Source organism: Triplophysa dalaica, chromosome 19, assembly GCF_015846415.1.
Source record: "Triplophysa dalaica isolate WHDGS20190420 chromosome 19, ASM1584641v1, whole genome shotgun sequence".
In the NCBI taxonomy this organism is placed as follows: Eukaryota; Metazoa; Chordata; class Actinopteri; order Cypriniformes; family Nemacheilidae; genus Triplophysa; species Triplophysa dalaica.
The window spans coordinates 16,849,847-16,877,657 of NC_079560.1; the positions used below are offsets into that span (position 1 = coordinate 16,849,847).

At 40.2% G+C, this 27,811-nt stretch overlaps 1 long non-coding RNA gene across 1 annotated transcript; it reads left to right on the forward strand.

Annotated features, from left to right (window-relative positions):
- The first annotated feature begins 94 nt into the window (after positions 1-94).
- Positions 95-27,811, forward strand: LOC130408357 (uncharacterized). The gene is made up of 3 exons (XR_008904745.1): positions 95-586; positions 27,022-27,234; positions 27,548-27,811. It is a non-coding gene; the product is annotated as an uncharacterized LOC130408357 (long non-coding RNA).

Below are 27,811 nucleotides of genomic sequence, written 5' to 3' on the forward strand. Positions count from 1 at the left end.
ATATAAATAAACTTGAATTGAATTGAACTTTGTTTATATCGGCTATCGTGGCCCATGGTTGCTTAGCGACGACAGACGCCAGGAGAGTTCAAAGTCCAGGCGCTTTGGAAAAAAAGAGAACGCAGTGAAGATCGCGTTTTCCGCGCGGATTTAGACGCGAAATGTGAATCGGACATTAAACCCCGATCGAGCTCAAACTTCATCCGAATTTACTTAAAAAGATAAACCACTCATGGTGAGATGTGGATCTGTGGCGCATGTCAGTTTGCATTCCGTTAGTGGCAGATCAATACATAAGAGCTCTTAAAGAAGTTTATTTTGCTTTTGAGCACACAACTTCCACATTGTTTTTGGTTGCTGTTTGGACCGTTTATAGTGAGCGTTACAGACAAACAACAACACTCCCGTTTTTCCCGTCATTTTCCCCATTTAACTCCAAGAACGCGGGGCGCGCACGGACAGACGCTATCCCACCCGGAGGACGAGGGATCGCAAGCAAACAGAAGGGGACTCCCCCGAAAAGGGAATCCGAATGGACGCATGGGAAGTTTAAATCTCCCATATAATGTAACCCAAACGTTGACAGGTATGGTTGAAAACAGATAAACAGCCTTGCACTTTATTTAACCTGAAATTAGGATCCATTCATTCAGTGCAGGGGAGAGTGACAGCCTGATATTATTCCCCCACATGTTCATAGTTTGACGAGAGACTGTACGATGCTTGGCGAAAGGTTTATGTTTTAGAAAGTGTTGTATTTCGTAGTTTGATAGTAAAAAAAATCTCATTTACACTTCCATCAGCGCAATTTTTTTAAATCATGGTATTTTGCCCTGTTTAGTAAATCTGGCACATAGGTTTAGGTGGAGCACAGATTTTAAAGCTATGAGATTGATGAGATTAAACACAAATCTTGTCGAAAACAGATGTTAAAACGTTTAAAAACGTCTTTGTTTCACTCAAATATAACAGGATACTGGTTTGGAAACACATTAGGGTGAGCAATAATGACCATCTTTTCGGTTTTAAGTGAACAATTGCTCTACACCTCAGTGCTTCATAGATATTTTAGAAATGATGCATGCAAAAGACAAAACCCCTCTTTCGTGCACTTTTAAGGAAGCGCAAACTGCAGTAAGAAAGTTATTGCCGCACTGCCATTAATAAACTATATTAAATGTCATCCTTCCATTATTCAATACCTCCGCTTCATTTCACGCCTGTTACTCAACCTGCATACATAAATTCTATCAAGCCTTAAGAGCACACATATTCTAGAGATTGAAAAAGCAGACAAACGTAGCATCACCAGACTGAAGAAGTTTGTGGAGTGACTTGGCAAAAGGTTATTCATCTTGAGCGATGTTAAAACACTCTTAATTTCTTCACATTTGGCACCTCGCTTGACTCCAGCTATCTTTCACCATCTAATGATCTGTGGAAGGGTGACAAACTCACAGCACAAGCAAAGGTGTTTGAATTTCTCATTAACTCTGGGTGATATAACAGTAATGTTTTTTATTTTGCTGTTTTGCAAACGTTTCGAAATTGAAAAAGCTGATCACGACGCAAGTGTAGCGTGATGCAGATCACTTTGTGCTGAGAATGAATTCTGTGCGAGATCTATCTTTAGATGCATTTGCTTTTGCATTACTGATGTCATTTTACTCTTTTTACGAGTATAAACAGATGATAGATGGTGGTCATCTCCTGGTCTTACAAATTGAGGTCTGTGTTCCTACGGTAGATTTGTAGTGTCACATTTTGGATCCTGGTATGGGTCTGGGGGGATTGCACCAACCCCACATTTTTCTTGGGCCCTTCCAAAAATATCCGGCAGACAATTAAAATAATTCAAAATCAAAAACTTACAAAATACATATTCATATTATCTATTAACTAAAGATCTGTCATTTAATCACAGACAAATGTAAAAATATTGCACGCAATGAACTATTTACGTATCTACCAAACAAGAATATGTGATTGACCCCCGCAGTTGAGCCAGCCATCGTTTATCCTGCCACCCTAAATCTCATAAATGAAGGAGCCATAATATGTTTAATGCCATACACTTGTACATAATGTTGTCCATAACACGCATTCCCTTTACTGAGATAGAAATAAACAGTAATACTTAGATTGGTGACACCTGTGTGAATGCATGTTATTAATTTGATATTGATTTGATTTGATCGATTTGAGAATAATTTATTGCATTTAATTGAGATTTGTTACGTGGATTTACGAAAGAAATTCATGTGTTTGGAGGAGGCGTGGCTTTGGATGGCGAATCGCATAGAGGGTGGTATTATAATTTCAGTGCCAGCATGCTTAAGCTAGCACCTTTCCACATCATCCACCCCACCTTTAATGACGATGACCGCAACATTTTGACGTATTCCACCACTATTAAGTAAGGGTTCGCATCAGGGTTTTACGTCCTGAACCGTAGAGTTGCCATTTGTGCTGCCTTCTATTGAGAAGTTGATGACGCTCATCTCCCACTTATTTCCGGCTCCATACAGATCCAGCAGCATAGAAACTTATTTGAGGCCAATGTTGAGTTCATCACCCCACTCCACAGAGCTGACCACCTTGCTTTCAACCCCAGAGAAGAGTCCTGACAATCGTGTCCCATTCTCTCCCTCTGTGTTATTATTTCTTCTTTAGTGATAGCATCAGCGAAGCTCAGAGCAATCACCAGGGAGCTCAGACACTTTGTCAAACCTTCATCTATCTGGAGAAGATAAGCGAGTCTTTGTTTACTAAGCACAAAGAGTTCTGGCTTCCTGCGTTCCAACTGTTAGTTTTGATTTGAGTTTCCTTTACTGCTTTTAAAGCAAAAAGGATGGTAAACAAGGTTCTTTTACGCGAGAAATTGCTATGTTTTGAGACCAAGAGCATGGAAATGCAGACTTTAGGGAACTTATTTTATAGAATGTTTCACCCATGTTTCAGTTGTTCACAAAATATGATGTAAGGACCAAAAAAGTAGTCCAAATGACTCTACAGGCGTTCCAAGCCTTTTTGAGGAATAGTCTGACTCAATGGTACAATCTGCATACTGTCTCCATGGCGAAATCTGCAAATCATGTTAATATGTGAAATCGTTTCATATTTAGTACAGCCCTTTACATAACAGACATTTACATTACATTTACATGCAAGACCAGATAGACTTTTATATAGTACATCCCTTTACATCCCCCAGGTTGTTAATACTGTGTTTTGTTACCTGAATGATGGATGACTGTTTATATTTTTTGTGAAAGTGTCCTGAGCAGTGAGGCCGCCCACTGTTCTTTAAAAAAAATATTCCAGGCTCTGCACATTCTTTGATTCGTCAGCATCTTTAAGTTCTGTCCAGCAACGGCTCTTAGATCCAGCTTTATAAACTCGGGACAACTGAAGGAATCATACACAACTATGACAAAAGACAACAAAACATTCATTAAAGCTTGAGAAGGCAGCACACTATATAAAGAACCAATCTTCTATAGCATCTATACTTTTTTGAAAGTCACAAAATAGTATTTTTTTGGATATTTTGCAAGGGGTTAATGCATATACACAACTGTCTTTTCCCTCAGCCAATAGTGAAATTTCATGTGTAGTTGTGTGAACATTCACATATAAACATTATACCAGCTTTGATATTATCAGTGCAAAGTGGCATTCCTTCGTGTGTGCCATGTAATTGATCACCCACCCTCATCTTTTCATGTGGAAAATATTCAAGATCTCCTAACCATGGCGTCTTCAGTTCCGCCAAAGATATTAATATTAACAAGATGAGCCCCTGCCTTTACAATGAATGGGGAGGAATGCAACGCTCAATATGACCGCTTTAGCGAAGGATGTCTTGACTCTCAGTGAAACCAGTCAATAGTCAATCAATATTGACTGACAATTCTCTGAGATGGGGCTCTGGTGACATTTACATTTTACATTAGGCAGACGCTTTTATCCAAAGTGACTTACATTGCGTTGTACTATACATTTGTTTCTGACTATGTGCTCGATTGCTAGCGCCATGCTCTAACCACTGAGCAACAGGAAACGGGAAAGCAAATGTGAGGCACTTTCCAACCAGTCGAATGGTGATTTTTAGCGCAATTTAAGTTTAGCAAATGAAAGTTATGATACAGTTCATGTCATGTTTAATTATTGATAGGAAAAATGTTGTTTAATTTTTTGCAGGCGATTTAAAAAAATATGCCTTGCCCCATTCAACTATATAGGACTGTGGACTTTCTACGACGTAAATAACTGCCCAGAGGCATTGCAAAGACACCGGGTGGCACGACCTACTTAAATGCACTTTGATTTCATTCCATCTTCACACAAAGGCAACATATTGCTTCAGATGATTTGGAACCTATGGGGATTAGTCGTATATGATAGTCTTGCGGTCCTTTTAGAGCTTGGCAGTAAAAATCACCGTAAACTTTCAGCTTGCACTTCAGTCTAGGATCTCCTTTGGCAAAGCATGTCATAAAGGTTTGAAACATGGGAGATTTATTCCTTTAATACTTCATTCCAATGGCCCAAGTGACTTGTAAAGCAAACACAGGTTGCTCTTATGTGAAAAACTGGTCCCAGTTACGACCAGAGAGACAATGCATTTGGCCTCATTGGTGTCCTTTGTGCTGATGTAATCAGCTAATTTGATTAGGCGATGGAGACAGTGTTGCCATCTGGACTCGTCCTCTCTACACCAAGCGGCGCTAAAAATAGACCTGCCAGTCACTATAACACATGACAGAATTGGGAACACAACCAGCAATGAGAGAAAGCGTTTGCTAACAAGCCTCAAAATTAGTCTGGCACCTGTTTTAAACAGCCACGGCAGACTTGCATCAGCTGCTGTGGAGCGTTTCACCTAGAGACGGCCATTTGTTCTGCACGTCAACATGCCCTATCCTGACCCCCAACATACTTCACATATTCTGTTTTTGTCAAAGACTCAATTCTCTACAATGTTCATATGTGTAATAGCTTTATGGTCATTTTCATGCATTGGTTATCACTATCCATAAATTATTGAAAACTGCTTAGAATGTTAAAAAGTGGTTGTGTGATCTTACTTCTAGGCATATTCTTGGTTATATTTATGTCAGTGTACTGCTAATGATATCTTGCCAGCCTTTTTCCTATATAAACTCTTCTAAAAATAACAGGGTGTTCCTTCAAATGTTCTCGTCAAGTGATGCCCCAGGGGTTGATTTTTATTCAAACTAAAACAGATTTTTCTCTTTGAAATATGTAGGTCACATTAAAACTATTGGATTTTTACCATGGCCTTCATCATTTATTTTGCTACTTCGGTGTGATTATTTTACCTATGTCCCAGAAGCAGATTCAGTTGTTCAATATTTTAATGTCAACAATTGTCATAAAAATGTTATTTTCAACTCATTGAAAATTTGGTGAAATAAAAAAGAATAAAAAATATTGCAGAAAGCATAAATTATTTAAATAGGAATTGTGCGGAAATGTTTTTATTTTAATTCATATACATAAATGCATAGCATTTATAATTCATACACAAATTATGACTGATTTTGGTCACCAAGGGGATAACAGTGAATGTAAGCAACATGCACGAAATATAACCTATGGGATATAATAAATTACAAATGTGATAAAAAATACAAAACACTGGGAATATCATCTGGGAATTTACTTTGATTTCAAACAAGCTGTAATCTTGACAAATTAACAAATAACTGTACAAATGTTATTCAATTGTCTGCATTGAGGGTACATAAAATGCCTAAGCGAGACAGAAAAGTCTGCTATCAAAAGTTTCAAATGTCATTTTCATCTCAGGATGCCATAAACATAATGTACCATGTGGTGGAAATGCCATTTGTATTGAAAAAAACAACAAAGAGAGCATGAAAACTGCTTTTAGAGAGCCAACTCTAAACTAACGATAAGAAACATAACTAACAAAGTACAAAACTGGCAACATGAATTGTCCTCAAGTTCAAAGTAAAAGTGCTCACCACTTCACTGCTAATGTTTTACTATTTAATTAAAGTCGTCACACCACACCGCATGTTGCATCGATTTAACATCATATCATCTGTTTAAGGACGATGTGCGACACAATCATCCGTTTAGCCGCTGAAGTCACACTAAATGGATTAGCCTGTCAATCTCTGGCAGCTATACACTGAAAGCTTAAAACCAAATCAATTATCCTAATGTCACGCAGACTAATCCATACAAACTAATAAGAAAACAGAAAGCACAATTGTACAGATAACTTTAAATCCATCTTGACAGCCATCTTAAAACATATGGACATCTACTGATCTAAATAAAACTCACTATAGGAAATCTGTCCGAAGCTTCTGAGATTTTCTGAATTGATGGCTCCAATGTGCCAAGAAATGTCGGGTACAGCAGGAGTGTTTATCAGAGGATATTTGTCATCTTTCGGGGTTTTTACTCTGAATCGAAAACAAATTCTGATGACTTCTTTACCACATGATGTCCTAATCAATGTCGGATAAGTTATAGCAAAAAAGTTGTTCATTAAATATTACACTGTCGACTTTCTTTACTTCTATTTTACTGTTTAAGTAGTAATCAGTAAATACAGTCTAAAATTAACTATTTTTAAATTCATCTGTAGGCCTACATTATTTAACGGTGTTTTGCAAGTCTCAATACATACTGTCATATAAAAAAAAACATTTCGAACATGTGTCTAACTCATTTTAAAACTAAACTGAATTTAGATCATACTAAATTTTACATTTTAAGTTCAACATTGCTTTATGTAGAATTGTCAAAGTCCCAGAGTAAAATTAAAATAAAAAATCGTATTTTTTCATGAAATATTGCATTGCAGTTTATAGTAAATAGCTTATAAATGTGGGTCATTTTCTTCAAAAAAATCATGAACCCACAGAATCTTCAGTAAAACTATGAAAATACACTTCCGCCCTGAAATGACAATCCATCTCAAATGACGTCAAGCAGTGTTTAAATTGTGTCAAAGCTCTTGGGGGGTCCCCTAACCAGCCCTTAAAAAAATTACTATCGATCTGACTGTTATTTTTATTTTATTTTGCAATGTACGTTTTTTATTCACAAAAACAAACGTATTATTATTTAGCCTCTATGATGTCTGTCTTGCTGAGATTTCCCCCTTTTGCATAAGATTTTTCTTACCAATTCAGATTTTCATTTCCTTTATTCGTTTATTTTCTTGTCCTGTGATTCTTGTTCTTTATATGCTATTACTGTAATGGTGTGCTGTTCGTTTTTTTCAAATATTAATACAACAATTCATTGAAACGAGTGGGGGAGAGGACACGTCAAAGTCAATAATGGCTGTCAGAAGTTTTAGTAGTATAGTTTTAATGGAAAACCAGGGGACCCCCAAATTCATTATTTCAGACCTTTGAGGTTGTCCTTTAAGGCTTATGAGGGGTCCGGGACCGCCCCAACCCCCCTTAATTCGGACCCCTCCGGCCGGAGCATCCGTTAACTCCTCCCCTTCAACTGTCAGTCTGCTGACAGCTTCACTTAAAAGTACACTTTAATGATTGCAATTAAATTTATTTCAAAATTAAGATTTGTTTTTCATGTACAATATATTTAATTACAATAATTAACTATTAAATAATCCATTCCACCCAACACTGGTCCTGAAGCAAAAAACGCACAATAGTTAAAAAAATATATTTTTGATAATTTAGCGGTAAAAAAAACAAGGAACACAAACCCCTTAGGCACATTCGGTTGACTGTCTGTAGAATACACTAATCAAGCTCCCTCACTAGTCACCTCATTGTATGAGGCACTATGTAAATAATGAATACAGCCAAGACCAATCACATTCAATTTCATGGCCAAACATGAGAGCAGAGACTTCCTGTTTGCATTTCATAATGAAAAAAATGAAATATCCTTCCTCCTTTCTCAAATCGGCTTGTAGAGTGTTAATTATTAAAGCCACGCTTGTTAACATTCACACTTCCTCTATTGTTCCATGAGAATACAAGCTAAATATGAAAGATGGAAAATGAAAACCGCTGCTGTGAAGCTTCCGCCACAATGGAAACGTTTATTGAAATATAATCCAGAGTAAATCACGCTGTCACTCAAGCGACTGTTTCAGCGAAGTATCGTTAAGCTTGAAAAAGTGATTATGAAGTGCTACCCAAGGCATGGGCCGATCTGAGGACATTTATATTTGCCGTCTTTCAAACTCATTTAACAAACGAGCTTGAATGCTTGGAAGCTTTCTGTGAATTTGATCCAACTTCCCATAAAATAGGCTCATAGTGTTTTTATCTGAAGCGCACATAGCCGCATACAGGACAAGCATCAGGTCTTTGATAAATTGAATCAAAAGCTTGGCTGTACCCCAGATTGCATTTGCCGGCTTGAAAGACTTGTGTCCTATTGATCATATCACCGGCCAAACTCTCTCGGTATATACTGTAGATCCTGTTATAAGCATAAAAGCTAGTTGCTAGAGGAAACTCGGCTCGCTGGTGACCTCTCATTGACAGATTGTCCTCTATGACATCGGCTGTGTGCCAATAATATGTGTTCCTCACTGTTGGAGTGGTGTAGCTTCAGTAGCCCTTTTCCACCAAACAGACCTTCTCCTTGAAGTTAGGTAGCCGTCTGTTTCAGAGACCAAAAAAACGATTTAGTCAACATTACATTGATCCATATATATATACGGTATATATTCCAGTCCAGTGTCTGTTGAATTTCAACAAAATCAAACCTAGTGACATGACGTCATCCAACAGCAATGTGACAGACTGTGAACTGTGATTTACTGTGAAAAAAATTCACGTTATCACATAAAAATATTATTGAACTTTTCCTAAATGTATGAAGATAACTGTATTGCTTAAAAGTTAATAGGAACTTATTTTCTTTGCAGTATTGAGGTAAGATCAGTATTCAATCTTTTCTGTTATTGACCATGTGTCCCCAGCTTTCATTTTCTGTGAATAGAAAAAAAAATGTTTGTAATTTGGGAGAAATGTAATTAGTAGTTCACAGAATAAAACAAATATGATAATTTTACCTAATCACATACCTATAAAAAGTAATTTCAGGAAAGAAAATGACTGAAATGACCTCTTAATTTTTTCCTCCGCTGCATACAGCATATACAGAACTATTCAAATGTAAACTTATTTATTTACACTACCAGTCAAAAGTATAGAAACCTTTACTGTTTATTTCAGAATTTGGTTTACTTGCCGTTTATTTAAAAGAACAGCAAACTCATCAAAACCATAAAATAATAATTATGCTTTGAATAAAGCCATTCAAAATAAATGAACACTATGTTATATTTTAGCATCTTTAAAGTTGTCACTCTTTGTCTACAATTTGTAAAATCACATTCATTTTATCATCCAGCTGCTTGGGGTCTTTTTAAAATCTTTTTAAACAACATTAAAGGAATGTCTATGCTGGACTCTTATTGGCTGCGTCTTATTCATTATTTCATCCAAGTAATCATTTCCAAAATATGGTTTAATATAATTGTAATTTCCTGTAGTTTAATGGAAGAAATGAACAAGCAATAATAATATATTTTTGTCTATGTTTTGCTCTTTTGATGTGATAATTCAAAGATGAAATATGATAACATATACATAACAAAAAACAAAGACAAAGCACCACAAAAAAAAAGCTTGAGAGATATGATGGAAGTGATATACAGATAGTTTGGTGCAATCTGGTTTTCTTTTAGAAACAGACTTTGCACACTGTGTCGGTTGCCCAAAACTGAATATGACCTTTTCCGTATTTGGAAATGCATGAAAGAGCGTCATTTTGCATTTTTTGTGAAATTTGTTATTGTCCTGCCCTCTGCTGAACACAGCCCTATTTTAAGCGCTATTTTAGCTTTGCTTCTTCCACAAAAAGCAATGAGTTGAATTGGTGACTATATTTATCACTGATCATTTATTATATACTATCTGTATATAAAAACTGTGCTCCCTTACAACGTGCAATAGCCTACATTCATGTGTACACCTTGACCAATGATCACAACCTCAACATTTTGTTCCATAAATTACACATGAAAACGAATACATATGAATGCAATAATTAACAGCCATGTACTAAATAACAGGAGTTCTCAAGGACTGCATCAACTGTTCTTCTAGCTTCCCTGCAGCTCTGCCTTACTTCTCATTTCTAAACATAGGAAAACCCAGAGCCGGTGCCTGCAGCATTAGCTCCACAAGCCACCCTGTACATTTAGAAGGCTGCGTTGTAGTGCCCTACATTTGTCAAGTCGAATTCATCAAGTCTATTGCATTATCGCCACCATGTCAAGAAGTGCCACACAGACTCCCAACATGACAACCCGTTTAAGAGGAAGTTCTTCAGAATCTTACAATCACTCAGATTGGAGGAGGCACGGATACGTCTTATTTAGGGTTGGAAAGTGCGCTCTGAACAGTGCAGAGCGATGGACGTGTTTTCTGTGGCCTGCGGGGTTCTCAATTCACTGTTCCGTCTATACCAATTCATATTTAAACCCAGTAGCCATCAGGGAAGTAGTCTTCAATTGGATCGGTTGGTGTTTGGCTTCTTTCTGAAGTACAATTCGCTTTCTATGGCTCTCCCACTGTACATCTCTTCTCGTGCCTTGACATGGCATCTTATTGGTCCCCTGGGGCCCAGGGCATATATTCACGGCAACACAGGCCAAAATAGCGGATGACAAATTGCTCTAAGGCAGTGTTTATTCGCTGCCTGCTTTTACAGCAATTCCGGCCAATTATTTTGAAAGCTGACACTTAAAGCGCAATCAGTGGTGGATCATTATCTGGCAGGAATGATAGCCAGCAGCCTCCTTCCCTGGTTTGCCCAATTTGGCAGGGAGATTGCAATTAAGGGCGCACGTCTCCAACTTTCTCCATGCAGTTATCGCTATCGAAATGTTCGAATGTTCTTCAGAACTTCACGCCATGAGATATTGCGTTCGATAGCGGATAAGGCAGCATGAGCCTTCCGAGCGATCCATCTCGATGACACGCACAGTTGAGACATCAGATTCTAGCCGAGTTTAATGTTCTCTCTGCGTGGTTTACGAGGTAGCGGCGACGTTCGGAACAGTCATAGGTGAAAGGGAAAAACGGCGTGGATTGGCCCTTCCACACAATGTCAGAGTTACAGCTGGCGCTGGGAGAGAGGTGCTAAATGTGTGGATTATTTGCGGAGCGATAACCTCAGGTGTCCCGCTGTCAAGACAGACGTCCCTCATGGAGCAAATTAGAACAGCTGTGCGATGTCCTTGCTACGAAGTCAGGTGAGGACAACAAGGAGGGGGTGGGCCGTATTGTTGAATGAAGAACAAATGAATATTTACTGTTCTTCCGACCACGCCGCACTCTCCCACAGTTCAGTAAACACACACATTCACCATCAGAATACCTAAAGTTAAATTACGTAACGTCTTAATATAGCACCTGTAACTTTGAAACCTCCACGAAGCAAAAACCGAAGATGACGAGTTGTGATTTAAAAATATTTAAATAATGTAAACACGTTCGCACCCACTGACAGCAATTCTCAACTCGCAGTGTTCCCATAAACCAGTCTCCAATAGTCAAAACAGAATGGAGTCAAAACTGCAAGGCTCATTACTAGTTTCTTATCGGAACATTAGCCCGTTGTCAGAGCTGACTAAAGCTTTTGGTAATTCAGATTACACATCGAAAAAGAGGCTCAGAAAAGAAAAGCAGTTCTAATGACGAAGGTCTCCCGGGTGGTGGTAGCATGTCTGGATTGTTGGAGTCGCTCCAAGCATAGCTCTGTTTGTCGGTGACCCTCCTTCGTACATCTTCCCTCAGGAACGCTACGCATGAGTAGCTGAATTCTGCTCTGTGACTGCTTTGCATACATGACTGATGACCGGCAGATATTCCTTGACTGATTCCTCCGCACAAAACCTCCCAGAAACTGCATTTTTGAGCATAACATTTTGGGGTTGCCCTCAGGTGTCCAGTTTTACCTTGGGAGGGTAAATGAGGACTGTGTTTGTAAGATACTTCAGAGGATAAACGGATATGGTCTACTTGGAGTCCTTAAAAGGATAAATCATTCTCAATGTTCTATTAAAGCGGCCCTAACACACTGGGTTTCTGCCAATCGCACATTAATCTTGAGAACCTGTAGAGTAGTATTACATACGTCGTATCTTCGAAGAGTATTTAGTTTGATCACATTCATGAAAGATAGTAACAGCTGTACTATTACTTCCGAAATCATAAGGCGTGTGCTTATGAGGCTGAACTTAAGACAAAAAACAAAACAAAAACATCAGTTTCACTCATCACATGCGATTCATGTCCGGCATCTTTTAGCGCTGGGGCAGCTCCATTTATATGTTTCAAACGATCTCGAAATCCAGCGTTATATCCACAGTTTATATAACATTCATCACCCAAATGCAATCAAACAAACACCTGAACTTTGCGAACATATGCTCTCTCTCTCCTCCACACAAGTGAAAGTGACGTCTGTGCATGCTCGTTCTCCTGCTCTTCCGGGAGAATTGTCCAATAAGGGACTTAGAACAATTGTTTCAAAACTGTATTATGTGTTAGAAAAAACGTACCGAAACCTGTATGATCGCTGGCTGAGTGTATTGAGCACATAAACTCGTTTTTTGACAAGTTGACCATGTTAAGCATGAGAAGACAGTACGTTTAACATTGTAAAGAAGTCAGAATGCATGTCACATTGTTGCAGCACCCCTTTAAATTCAATTCATCTGAGCATTTCAGACAAAGCATCACTTGAATCTTGGGAAAAACATTAATTTGTGAAGGTTAAGACCACACTTTAACTTCCTTCCGAGAGCTACTTTGAATCTACTTCAGATACACTGGCATACAGCATTCTTTCGTGGCTGCAATCTTACATGAAATGCCCTCTAAACTGCCATCCAAGCAAATAAAACAAACTGTCAGCAAGGTCTTGGATGCAAAACAGAGAAGTTCTCGATGCACCAAAGCCCTTTTTCAAGGCAACAAGACCAATTGGATTCGGACAGAAGGTTGCCACAACACAGAGCAACAGCAGCATCTGCTGGTGAGATGCGAAGCGTCCACTAGCCGCAAAACAGCACTGTGATCAATGACAAATACAAACATGTACGCCTTTAGGGATCAGCTGCAAACGCTCAGTCATTAATCAAAAAGCCCCATCAACATAGCTTTAGCTACATCTTCATAATTACCATGCCATGTTTGTGGTACAAAACAGAGATATAAACATTGCCAATAACAGCAACGTCACACTTCACAGCGTAAATCCCAGACTGCTGGACATCGCATTTAGATTTTTTTTCAAAATCCTCTTTACCAGTGCCTGTTTATCAGTTAAATGGCGATAAAGGACTGTGAGTACTTTAAATACAAATAACCTTCCCAAGTGCAACATTTGAACAGTCATGGCGAAAGTAAACCTTATTAAGCAAACGGCCTCATCTGAGAAGGGTTTGTTGATAGTAGTGTGTGGAACGCTGCAGATAAATAATCTGGAAACAATTTCGCAAATGATAGTGCTGCTTTCTAATCGATATGTAATTACTGTCCCATAATCCTGCACACTTCACTTGCTGGTTATTTCTGACATGGATTTTCCCGTTTAGTATTTTTCCTTTTTGAGATGGCAGGTTATTTTCATATGACTGATTCAAGATCGGTCTTGTCATGAGATATTACCCAGTGCGTTATGAACCCTATGAAATCAACATCCTTCTATGACACGCTGGCATATTAAGTACATGTTGTAGATCTCCATGCTGGATTGTTTATGAGCGGTGTGTTGGAGGCGTTGCAGCAAATCTTTGGGCGATAAAACCTGCAGTCCCATCTCAATGGTCATTAAATGCCATGGCCATCAAGGTCGTAACTGCGGGGCTATGGGTCAACGGTGGTCTAAACACATGTCATTTTGTGCTCAACTTGTGCTCAAGTGATGGTGTGAAGCCAAACCTAAATTGTAATAGCAGATTATCACTGAAGGCTGTCATATATTTTCCTGCTTTTGAAGATTCATTAAATCATGTAAACTATGGTGCTTTTTGTCATTGAAAAAAGCTGATTGACAGCCCTTGGTAACCATTCTTGTCCATGACATAAAAGATCACCACCAACTTTCTGCTGAACTACTTAGTGTTATACGCTAACAAGAAAATCATGCAGCATTTCAATGACATTTGTGAATAATGACGGCAGTTCCTTTTTCTGAGAACCTTACCGGTGTTTTGGGGGTTCACCATGCTAGTGCACTTGCCCTCAGGGTCTGGCTCACGACTAGGCAGATCTCTTTTAGTGCTAGCGGCAAGCTGTTAAACTAAAAGCGCACCAGCCGCCAAAACCCCTGAGCAAGATGGCACGACCTGCTAAAATATTTATCAGTGGATGCCACAGTTGAAATAATCCTTCATATGATGTCAAACAGCTTACTTTTCAACAGAGTGCATTTCTTTTGGAGTCTGATTTCTGTACATTGCGTTCTTGGACTAAATGAGATATTATTGGGATATTAATAATATCTTTCTCTTGCATCAAATTCCCAGAGGCAAGGTAGTTTATTAAGTGGCCACCATGTTCATGCCCCCAGTCAACCATCTGAAACATACAAATACAGCTTTTATGCACTCATTGGACAAAACCTGAAATCTGCTTGTCAAGATCATGTCGTATAACATTTTGTACGTTTCAAGTATTTCCTTTATCTTTAAATGTGGACTTTCCAATACACATGCTTTGTTTTGCTCCCATGCAGGTCCTTTATGATTGTTCTGACAAAATGTGTGCAGTGCACAACTAGCCTACTTTTTATAGTTCTCTGTTACTGACAGACTTTTTCCTTGTTTATAGATTAATTTCACTGCATTTTAGCAGATTCTTCTTCTTTTTGGGATGTATTAGCACTTATTTATCAGTTGAATGATTTCATAATTTAAGTCAACAGTAACGGTACAGTATGTATTATATGTTATGAAACTGTAATGTTACAGCGTAGAGCTCTTTTTAGTATGCAAAATATAAAAGTAACATGATATTTGGACCAATTCAGATTGCACGATGGGTGGTGGAACCAAGAAATAAAAAAATAAAAAAGTGAATATTAACTGCGACCAAATTAACTTCGCTATATAGTATGTAAAAATAACAAATATGTCTGAAGCCTCGGATTTCTACATAAAGTTTGTGAAATTACCCAGATGGTCTACTGCTTCCTTAAAAGTTTGTCAGTATACATTAAATTGATGATTTTCCATGAGGTCATGGGAGCTAATGAGCTGCCATATTTAAAAAGTAAAAAAAGTAAAAAAACAGAAAATCTTTAAACAAGATGATTAAATTGTAATGTCAATATCAAGTTTATTTATATATCACTATTTTATTCAACCGAGGTTGGCAATTTAAACAGATTTAAAATATATAAATATTGTATTTGATGTGGACCACAAAATGTATTCCTTATTTCGTACTTGTTTAACAATCCTCAAGTAATTTTTAGCCGTTATTTTTAGAAGGTAAATGAACATACGTGTCAGTTAAATTTGAAAACATGGTTGATGTAGTACGTTCACTCTGTATGCATACTGCAGCAACATAGGCCAAAACTACATAACATACTGCTAAAAAGATAAAGAATTACATACTTCATGTAACGCAGTACATACTTTCACCGTTCAGGGATTTATGGCTTTGTCCGCCTGTCAGGCACAAAGCAGGGAACCTTTCATCAATAGGAAATGGGACTCTACTAACATAAAACAGATTAGCTGTAAGCTAAATAACTTTAGCACATGGTGTGCTATCAGTAGCATGGTGAGATAACAGCTGCAGACAGTGAGATTAAAGCATGGTAATTTCAGCTCGACACTAGATGGTAAAGCTGCTCATATGTAACACTAAAAGCATTAAGGAAAGACAAGCATTTAGCAACCCTTGGGCTTGAAGAGACACACTGGGAGCTGCATGCAATATCCATAGACTTTAATAATGATCACCTTAACGTGCCATTACTACACAAAAGGTCATTATTTTTGTCTAAAGTCTTAAAGGCTTAAAATTAAGGAATTTATTATTTATTATGATATCTTATTGTTCTATTGTCTTTCCGGTTGTAACAGGGATATTTCAGAGGCAAAACAAAATTTCCACATGTTGTACTCACCCTCAAGGCATCCTGACTGAATGTGACTTTCTTCTTGAAGAATAATGCAACCGAAGTTTTAATACCACATATCGTTTTTCTTCCAAGATTTAGAATGAGTGAATGGGGGGCAATTTTTTTGATCGATCCATTTGTTTAAGAGAAATATCTATATTGCGAGCGTTATTAATGACTTTAACGTCGCTAGCTAAAACTCTATAATATTACTTAGTATATGAAGAGTTTGGTTCCAAAAGGTGATAAACGGCATTTCAAAAAATGGGTTTCCGCCAAAATCAGCAGTGTATCAGGTCGGTATTTAAAAGTCACTTTTTAATTTTACGCAAAATGCAATATCCGGCGTGTTATTCTGTCATGTTTTCTTCCTTTCTTTCCAAACCGCAATATACGCCAGTCTCACTTCTCTGCAGAATGGAATACATCCACTCAACCAATCACAGCACACCATTCCATGCACTGTAAACAGTAATGGCGGCGCTCTGATTTCATTTACATTTATGCATCTGGCAGACGCTTTTATCCAAAGCGACTTACAATGCATTTGTTTCTGAGTATGTGAAATCCCTGGGATCGAACCCATGACTTAACGCCACGCTCTAACCACAGAGCTACAGGAATACGTAGTTCCCTTTCTGTTGGTCTCTCGACGTTGTGTCGAGAACGACACATGGGGTTCGCCCTTGAGAACCTATCAACTACTATAGAAAAGGCCAATGAAATTTGGCAAATGAAATTTGCATGCCGGTCTCCGCCCCTGGAAATCCGGTATAAAAGGAAGCCGGCGTGCAGCATTCATTTACCTTTTGTTCTTCAGAGCCATCGCTCATGAGTACAACTCAGAATTCTAAGAATTCATCTACAACTACACTGACGGATCTAGGACCTTCCCCTGGGCGTCTCGGCGGTTCCGGTGGTGTCAGAGAAATTTTCCAAAAAGTCATTTTCAGGACTGAGCACTCTACAGTCCCGCTGTTCTCTTGGGTGAGGCATATGGAAGCAAATAAGAGACATAATGTTTTGAAATTTAACAGCTTATGAATACTTGATTTTGAATTATTTTACTTTGGAAATCATGTATCTGAATTTATTTGTTTCGAATTTACCTCTATGAAATTTAAATATGAAAATTCTTGATTTCCAATTTAAAAACCTGAATTTAATGCTCACATATTCAAATACAAAAAAAAAACTTACAGAATTTCAGATAAAACACATTCAGATTGATCAAATTTGATTGCTCTCATTCAGATCTCAAATTTCAAGTTAATACTTTTCAAAGAAAACATATGTCTAATTCGACTGCTCAAATTCAGATCGAAAATTTCAAGTTAAATATTCACATGGTAACATCCGGGCTACCCAGGATAGGAAAAACAGTTGAGCCCAGAGCCCGTCTGCAATTGAACCGAACCAATGAACCGAACCGACGTCGGTCGAAAAATAATAATAATAATAATAGTTCCAAAAAATAATTAGCAACAACATACTTTTGTTCTGTAGAGTCTGATTGTACACAAACAATTTTACCGGAGCGCCTTCGTTTTCCCTAGAAGTCATCTTCTTTACAGGTTTAATATCCGTGCCTTGGCCTCTTCTTGGATCATGACAGACAGTCAGGTTGTCGTGCTCTGATAGGCCGCCCGACGTCGGTTCATTGGTTCGGTTCAATGGTTCGGTTCAATTGCAGACGGGCTCTGGGCTCAACTGTTTTTCCTATCCTGGGTAGCCCGGATGTTATCATGTGAATATTTAACTTGAATTTTTCGATCTGAATTTGAGCAGTCGAATTAGACATATGTTTTCTTTGAAAAGTATTAACTTGAAATTTGAGATCTGAATGTATTTTATCTGAAATTCTGTAAGTTTATTTTTTTTTGTATCTGAATTTGTGAGCATTAAATTCAGGTTTTTAAATTGTAAATCAAGAATTTTCATACTTAAATTTCATAGAGGTAAATTCGAAACAAATAAATTCAGATACATGGTTTCCAAAGTAAAATAATTCAAAATCAAGTATTCATAGGCTGTTAAATTTCAAAACATTATGTCTCTTATTTGCTTCCATAGAGGCACCCTCATTGAGGAGGGGGACGGACACGTTCGCTGCATTAGGTGTCTGGGAGTCCGGCACGCTGAAGCAGCGTTCGTTGACACATCTTGCCCGCAATGCTGGCAGATTGTCATTCAGAAGTTGCGGTCACGGCTGACTGTCTTCCTACGGGAACCAGCCGCCATTTCGTCTGCTACCTGGGCTGTGACGTTGGCGGCTAAGGCCCCGAAGTCCACCTGTGTTAGCGGCGTTAGTGATATGGGGACCTCAGCGAACGTAAACCCGCCAGCCAAGTGCTCACGGGCCGATCACACCCCGATTCGCTCCTCTGAACGTTCCCCAACCGGTGGTGGCACACCGTCCGGATCCTCAACAGCGCACTCGGAAACGATGCGTGGTGAAGATTAGATGTCGCTCGCAGCATTGGAGGGAGAGTTGCTGGCATCCGACCATGACGAATCCGAGCTCCCCCTCCAGGGGGGTCGAGCTCAGGAGGAAGCAGAGGTTGAGATGTCGGCCATGCTAACCCTGGCTGCCACGAGTATTGGGCTGCAGTGTACGCCACTGCCTCTCCCCCAACGCGCGCGGTTGGATACATGATTCCTGGGGTCGGAGCGCGGTGCAAAACCGCGCCCACCGCCGGTTCCATTTCTCCCGGAGGTGCATGAGGAGCTGTGTAGGACTTGGAGCGCGCCACTCACGGCTCGCTCCAGTCAGATAAGCTCCGCCTCCCTCATTGCCCCTGCCATGACGAGATGCCCCAGGTGGAGCGTGCGGTTGCGGTGCACCTGTGCCCGCAGTCGGCTGCCACCTGGAGGAATCGGCCTCGACTTCAGTCCAAGGCCTGTAAGACTTCGGCATCTCTGGTGGCGAAGGCTTTTAGTGCTGCGGGCCAGGCTGCCTCCTCTCTCCACGCCATGGCCATCCTGCAGGTCCTAACGGGAAGACCCCGGGGGAAATAACATCGGGCCCGACCCTCACAGTACCACCTCTGACCGGTCGGTACGGGACGATCCCTGCCTCGTCTCCAAAGCAGGGCCCTTTTCAGGGCCTGGTGCCCACTTGCTCACAAATATGCAGAGCATCCCCGGATTACCTTGAATTCGGCCCTGGTAACTCTCACGTTATCTTGAGACCCAGGCCCTGGATACGTGCCCAAAGTTCCCACTACTCCTTTCCGGGAGCAAGTGGTGAACTTGCAGGCGCTCCCCATCGGGGAGGAAGACCCAACCCGATCCATGTTGTGTCCAGTATGCGCACTGCGCCTCTACTTGGAACCCACGCAGAGCTTCAGGAGCTCTGACCAGCTCTTTGTCTGTTTTGGAGGACAGCAGAAGGGGAAGGCTGTCTCCAAGCAGAGATTAGCGCAATGGATAGTGGATGCCGTTACGTGCCCATTGGCAGTGAGGGCTCACTCAACACGGGGTATAGCCACCTCCTTGGCACTGGCCAGAGGCGCCTCTCTAGCAGACATCTTTAGAGCTGCAGGTTGGGCTTCGCCCAACACCTTCACAAGGTTTTACAACCTTCGCGTAAACCCTATGTCAGCCCACGTCCTGCGTGGTGACATGTAGGACTGGCACCCGGCGGGGCGTATGCCTGCGAAAGCACCTTCCCACCCTCCAGCAGGTTGAGTCAGTGTGCTATCTACCTTTCTTCTTACCTGTTCTTAGCCATGTGTTTGGGTATCTCAGCAACCTTCCTTCTTACCCAAACACTGGCTAAGAACAGGCATTCCATTCATCACTAAGCAAGCACTCCCTGGGGGTTGGCTGGGCAGAGCAGCCTTCCCCCTTAGGCCGGAACACCATATGAACTATCACAGATAGCTCTAACCGGACCTAGTGCTACCGGACGTCTCTAACATGGGCTCCATGGGCTGTTCCGTCTCGTGTATCCTCATGAGAATGGCTCCCACTCCTGGTAACCCATGAGCTTCCCCAGGTGGACCTCCACCTCGCGGTTAACTACTCAGTCCGCACGTTCCATGTGTTCTCCTCCAAGGACGAGACAATACCTATGTCCACCATATAATCTATAATATATAATATAACTGATTAAGGAAGTTGTGCTTACCCGGTGTAAACCCGAGCCGGACGGCCTCTCGCCAGTCAAGAGCTAAGACCTCCGTCCGAGAAAGGTTACCAGTCAGGGCTGTACCCATCTTTCTCAAAGAAAGCTCTGGAACCCCGACCACCACACTGGAAGGTTAAATTTTCGCGAAAGCTTCGAGCTGACACGCCCAGGCCTGTTACCATCGCTTTGCTAGAGATTGTGAGAGATACAGTGTTGTGGCGTTTTCCACAGGTAACCCCATCTGTCGTTCTCGACACAACGTCGAGAGACCGACAGAAAGGGAACGTCTTGGTTAAGTCTGTAACCTCAGTTCCCTGATGGAGGGAACGAGACGTTGTGTCCCTTATGCCACAAACATGTATTGTATTCTGCTGCAGTTCTGAGAGGCTCTCAGGCTCTTCAGAACAAGAGGTAAATGAATGCTGCACGCCGGCTTCCGTCTATACCGGACATCTGGGGGCAGAGACCGGCATGCAAATTTAATTCGCCAAATTTCATTGGCCTTTTCTATAGTACTCAGAGTTGATTGGTTCTCAAGGGGGAACCCTATCTGTCGTTCTCGACACAATGTCTCGTTCCCTCCATCAGGGAACTGAGGTTACAGACGTAACCAAGACGTTTTCCTGATCTACTTTGTACTTTGTGTTCGACAAACAAACAAAATAATAATTTTGAAGGCATTGATGAACCTTTGGTGGTTTTTATGTGGGGGGGGAAGAAACGTGAGCCATCGAAATCTAATCATTTACGTGAGGAGATTAAGAAGATGTGGCACACTGGAGGAGGAAAAATTCTGCCTGTTGCTTGTGTTCTCACATGCAGCATCAAACGTCTGTCACGCTGACACATTGACCCCAGGGAACCTTTTGAAAAACATTCAATTTTTTAGTCGAAGTCAACAAAAACGGAGCAGGACCAAGCTATTTTTCAGCTAAAAGATGACCAGTTGAAATCATTTTAGGAGCGATGACTGATTATATGTATTTTTACTCCATTGCCTGAAAGATTTGTATTGTAATGAGTTCAAAAGCTGCCATATCTGGATCAATTCACTTTGTTGTGTATTTTTCAACAGTTTCCATATGAAAAATAACTTTTATATTGGTTCAATGGATTTATTGCATTTTTAAGAAAATTTGTCATGGATATATTGCATTCATTTTTTATAATAAATCTTTAAAAATCTAAATCTGGATTTGAATTTCTTATGTTATTAGAATCTAAAGATGCTATGTGAATCTTCAAAATAGAAAATATTGGTTTTCATCTTGGCACTTTCTTTGTAAAGAAAACACATTTTAACACATTTATAAATTCATTAGGATTTTGGAAGTGATGAAGGCTAGGATCATGACTTTTCTGTATTTTAACAATACACCTAATGTGCACTGTGTATTAGTTGTTTCCATTAAACTGCAAAAAAAACTTGTCTAATCATTATTCGTGTCTTGTTTAACAGAAAAATATGTAGTCATCTTCCTACACAAGATAGATACATTTACAGAGAACATACTAGACCTTAGAGGAACCTAAATAGAATTACCTAAGAATGTTGATGTAATGAGAATGTCATTCTCTCGCTCCATACATCAGCGCTGTCTCAAATATTGGTGATAGGAACATTTCATGTGACAGGGTGATATAGATTACATAATGCTTTCCTGTGGCAGCATCATTCATTCTGCACACACGCTGACGAATAATCCCAGAAATTGGTATTGAATCCATAATAATTGCCGTGATGTATTAATATGTGAAGTGCACATCAGCGGTAGACCTTAATCACTCAGATCTGATGGCTGTTCTATAATTCAATTCGATTGGGATGTGTTCTTTGCGTTTGTGTGGGCGCATGCTGGAAAAATATATGTACCCTTTCAGACAACCTCTGCATTCACGCCCTCACTTCTTCAGGCACTTTAAATCACAGCAGTGAAGGAGTCTACACCCAGGCCATTCAGGGCAGTGTACGGGCGGGTCGCTTGCAGATGAGATTTACGATTAAGGCTGCGCCACTTTAAATTTCCCCCTTACCCTGTTACTCATGGATAGACATGTAGATAATGGATGACTATCGGAGCCGATCTAATGCGAAACAGAGCTCCACATGAACACTTTCCCTCATTCTCATATGTCCAACAAAACAGAACAGGCCCGGCTAACTACTCATGCGATAGTCTGTAAACATTCTGATGTACTGACCATGCAGGGCCAACGACATGGCCAGATTTCACGGATTACATGGTCTTCGGCCCAGAATCCCTTGCATTTGAGAGACCAAGGAACTCTGTGTTCCAAACGCATTTATCACGTGCCAGCATTTCTCTGGCGGTCTCTGATCTTTCAGGCAGCCCTGCTTACAAGACTTTAGCACTATGTCAGTGATCACAAAAGTTTTCAAAGTATTCTTATGAGAAAATGGAAGTCACCGGAAAGTTTTAAAGATCACACTGGCTTCATCCATCATACATTTGGCCAACTGGTAAATAAATTACTTTTCCTGAAGTCATTCGATCTTTCGGCCATATAGTTCATTAGTCTAACTATAGACTGTTTGAGTTTGTAAACAACTCAAGAAACTGTCAAAGGTGACTCCAAGGAAGAAAATGTCGATTAGAAATCCAACCAGGCCTCAAATCACTTGCATTGTAACTTTCTAAGTTTTAAGACCTTTTCACACCAAAAGCCAATGTTTGCTGTAAACCAAATTAATTTAATTAATTTTGATGGACTTATTTATTCCATTTTGCATGGAGAGCAGATACTGGAGTAAATTTGTTTGTTGTAGAACCACCTTTTGTTCAAAAGCCAAACAAATATAGCACCATGTCAATGATTTATATGTAACCTCTGATGCCACCTCTAGATCCACATAACCTTCATCATTACCTAACCTTCATACCTTCTTCCAGCTGATTATTTGTAGGAAAGAGCTGAGTTAGTTTTAGTGGGAGCAAGCTGGATAACCCAGAAACTAGGGCATTTTGATAACAGCTGGCAAACATGGGAAGCTGCGCTCAGAGCAGGGGAAAAGAGTGCTGAGGAGCAGAAAGAAAGTATGGAAGAAGAAAAAAGGATTCAACCGACAGCAGCGAGGCCCCGGGGAGCTGAGAGGGAAGAGAGGTAGTATCTGATCCAAGTCCCTGCCGGCTTCCTCCAACTTCCCCTGACGGTCTGCAGATCGGGGAGGGAACACTTGTCAGAAATGATTCAGCAAAACGGAGATGAATTGTTTGTTCTTTTTGAAAAGAAAGCCGTCATGTAGATACTTTGGTAAAGTTTCAAGAAAAAAAATAGGGAAAGGAAATATTGTGAAGCTATTTAAGCAAGGAATGCGAGCCCTCCAGAAAACAACTCTTGGGAGTGCTTAAAGTTAGATTTTTTTTTTGACTAGATTCAACTTTATTGTCATTACACATATTCAAGTACAGTGTAACGAAATGTAGTTTAGGTCTAACCAGAAGTGCAATTAGCAAGTGCATGATATACAGTGTGAATAAATACAGAATACAATATTAGGAAAATACTATACAATGGGCATGTACTATGAAATATGACAGTCGGTATGTACTATGAACAATATAAACAGAAGGCTATATACTGTAAACATTAATGTACAGGTGGGTATGAACAGATAACAATATAGACTATACAATAGTGCAAGTGACTTGAGTGTGCATTAGTTACAGACAGGTGCAGTACATTAGTTAATGCAGTTATTGAAGTTATAGTGCAATACATGAGTAGATGCAGTTATACATTTACAGTGCATTAGATGAGTTTGTGCAGTTATTGAAGTTACAGTGCAGTAGATGAGTTAATGCGGTTATTAAGGTTACAGTGCAGTAGATGCGTTAATGCGGTTATTAAGGTTACAGTGCAGTAGATGCGTTAATGCGGTTATTAAGGTTACAGTGCAGTAGATGAGTTAATGCAGTTATTGAAGTTATAGTGCAATAGATGAGTAGATGCAGTTAGTTATGCAATAGATGCAGTAATGCAATAGATGAGTAGATGCAGTTAGTTATGCAATAGATGCAGTAATGCAATAGATGAGTTACAGTACAGTAGAGAAGTTGGTGCAGTTATTGAAGTTACAGTGCAGTAGATGAGGTAATGCAGTTATGAAAGTTACAGTGCAGTAGATGAGGTAATGCAGTTATGAAAGTTACAGTGCAGTAGATGAGGTAATGCAGTTATGAGAGTAGTCCATTAGTGCAAATGAGCATTCAGTGTAATATTCCTGGTGTGCAAGTGAGCAGTATAGAGTGCAAATGATGCTATGTGTGTGTAAACAGTCCGATAGAGCAGATAACATGAAGTAATGGTGTGTACAGTTCAGTCATGCATGGCAGCCCTGTAGTGCAATGTAAACAATGTAATAGCAGCATTGAAGTTAAAGTTATGATGGGTAGTGGAATCAGTGGGGAGCAGAGTTCAATAGTGAAACAGTTCTGGGAAAAAAGCTGTTTCCTAGTCTGCTGGTTCTTGTCCGGAGGCACCTGAAGTACCTACCCAAAGGCAGGAGAGTAAACAGTCTATGAGCAGGGTGAGAGGAGTCCTTGATAATGCTGCGAGCTCGACGCAGACAGCGTTTCTTTTGGATGTCCTCAATGGAAGAGAGTGTAGTCCCTGTGATGCGCTGTGCTGTTTTCACCACCCGCTGCAGTGCCTTGCGCACAGCATCAGAACAGTTCCCGTACCAGACTGTGACACAGTTGGTCAGGATGCTCTCTATCGTGCAGCAATAGAAGTTCACCAGGATAGTTGAAGACAGTTGGTTCTTCTTCAGTGTCCTCAGAAAGAAGAGACGCTGGTGAGCCTTCTTGACCAGGCATGAGGTGTTGGTGGTCCAGGACAGGTCCTCCGCAATATGGGTCCCCAGGAACTTAAAACTGGAAACACGTTCAACAGCCGTCCCGTTAAGGTGGATGGGGTCGTGTGCGCCTCCTTTCGCCGTCCTGAAGTCCACAATGATCTCCTTTGTCTTGGAGTTGTTAAGGAGCAGGTTGTTGTTTGAGCACCATGTGGCCAGGTGCCGTACCTCCTCCCTGTAAGCAGACTCATCGTTGTTGCTGATGAGACCAATCACTGTTGTATCGTCTGGAAACTCGATGAAGGAGTTAGGTCCGTTCACAGGCCTGCAGTCGAGTGTGAAAAGGGAGTAGAGAAAGGGGCTCAGTACACAGCCCTGTAGTACACCAGTGTTGAGGTTGATGGTGGTGGAGCAGATCTGGCCTAACCTAACAAGCTGAGGCCTGTTCGTCAGGAAGTCCATAATCCAGTTGCAGGTTGAATTGTTAATGCCTAGGTTTCCAAGTTTGATGATTAGCTTGGAAGGGATGACGGTATTGAATGCAGAGCTGAAGTCTACTAACAGCATGCGTGCATAAGTGTCCTTATTATCCAGATGTGTGAGCACCGAGTGCAGCGCCATGGACACCGCATCATCTGTGCTGCTGTTGCTACGGTAGGCAAATTGGTATGCGTCCAGTGTGGATGGTAAAGAGTCTTTTAGTTGTGACAGGAACAGCCGCTCAAAGCACTTCATAACAATGGGTGTGAGTGCTACAGGGCGGTAGTCATTCAGGCATGTCGGGCTGGATTGTTTTGGAATGGGCACAATGGAGGTGGATTTGAAACATGCTGGAACCACTGCTTGGGCGAGGGAAAGGTTGAAGATATCCGTGAAGACCCCAGCGAGCTGCTCCGCACATGCCCTGAGTACGCAACCAGGGATGCCATCAGGACCAGCAGCCTTGCGTGCGTTTATCCGGCTTAGTGCAGTGTAAACATCTGTGGAGTTTAGTGTGAAGATTGGGAGGTCAATAGAAGGTGTGAGCCTGGTGGCGGGTTCATTATTGTCTCTCTCAAAGCGTGCATAAAAGTCATTAAGCTCGTTCAGAAAGGCAGCATCTGTGGCTATGGGGATGGAGTGGTTGGGTTTGTTTTAAAGTCTTTTAGTTGGACCTTTTTGGTGTTTAAATAAGCATGCGTTTGCTCTTTACTCTGATGTTTAAAGAGAAATCGAACTCTCCTCTCATAAAATTGTTTATGAATAAATACATCCTTGGTGTAATTTTACTATCTGGGACACTTGATAGTAAACAATTCTAATATTGCAAAGTCAAAATATGATTGAATAGCGATTACTAAAGTGTGGATGTAATAGCTTTACAATACACATTAGGCACATTATTTAATATAATTTAGTATAAATTACTTTTACAGCCAATTTGATTATACTTAAAACTTGCAAAATGCTCAGTTACTGCCTTCATTACAATTTTTTACAATCGCTATAATAATTTCTTCAATACTTTTAACAATCTGTCTGTGTAGACTATAAAATTATCACATTTATTGTTGCTTTGACACAAAATGCATACAGTTAAAACAAATTTAAAATGCTTTAACTTCTTTAACACACAATCTCAACCAAGACCAAAACAATGTAATTTTACTGCCAAATTTTCACATGCTTTCACACACTTTGTCAGAACAGATAACATCATGTTCTTAACCTAACTTGTAGGCTAGAGTCAAAGTGAACAGCTGTGTATATATATATTGTGAACTGAAACACTAATATGCCCCCTGTATTTTATTCCATTGCTATTGAGAAACAGCTGATCAAAGTTATGCAAATATATACATTACAGCTGATTCCCTTATAGGAAACACACTCAGGTGTTGAGGTTCACACAGAAAAAACTGCACGAAGGAGAGGAAGACAAGTACCAGGACAAGAGAGAGGAGTGGGACAAGGGAGAGGAAGACAAGTACCAGGACAAGGGAGAGGATTGGGACAAGGGAGAGGAGACAAGTACCAGGACAAGGGAGAGAAAGACAAGTAACAGGACCAGGGAGAGGAGTGGGACAAGGACTAGGTAGAGGAGTTAGAATAGATAGAGTTAGTGTGGTGGCGCTCAAAGAAGGGCCAGAGCTAGGGTTACTGATGAAATAAGAGCTACTATAATAGATCATGTCATAAACCATGGGCTATCACACAGGGAGGCTGGTGAACGACTACAGCCAAATCTCAGCCGGGACACGATGGCATCCATTGTTCGGATTTATTGAGAAACCAACATTTATGATATTGTATTAGAACTTCTACTACTGCAAAGTGTAATTTCAACCATGTATTACAGTGACTGTATGCCTCCTGTCTCTAATATATAACTATTTTGTCTCTCTAAGGATTCAACGTCTACCTCCCTCAGGGGGCAGAGGAAAGCTCCTAAATGAAAAACAGGAACTTGCAATTGTCAACATGGTGATTGCTGACAATGAAATTAAATTGAAGGATATTTAATCGAGAGTTGTAGAAGACAACCTTGTCTTTGGGAACATTGCAGCAATCAGCATTACATCCATTTCTGTGACTCTAGATAAACACAAAGTGCAAATGAAACAACTATACAAAGTTCCTTTTGAAAGGAACAGTGAGCGCATCAAAGAACT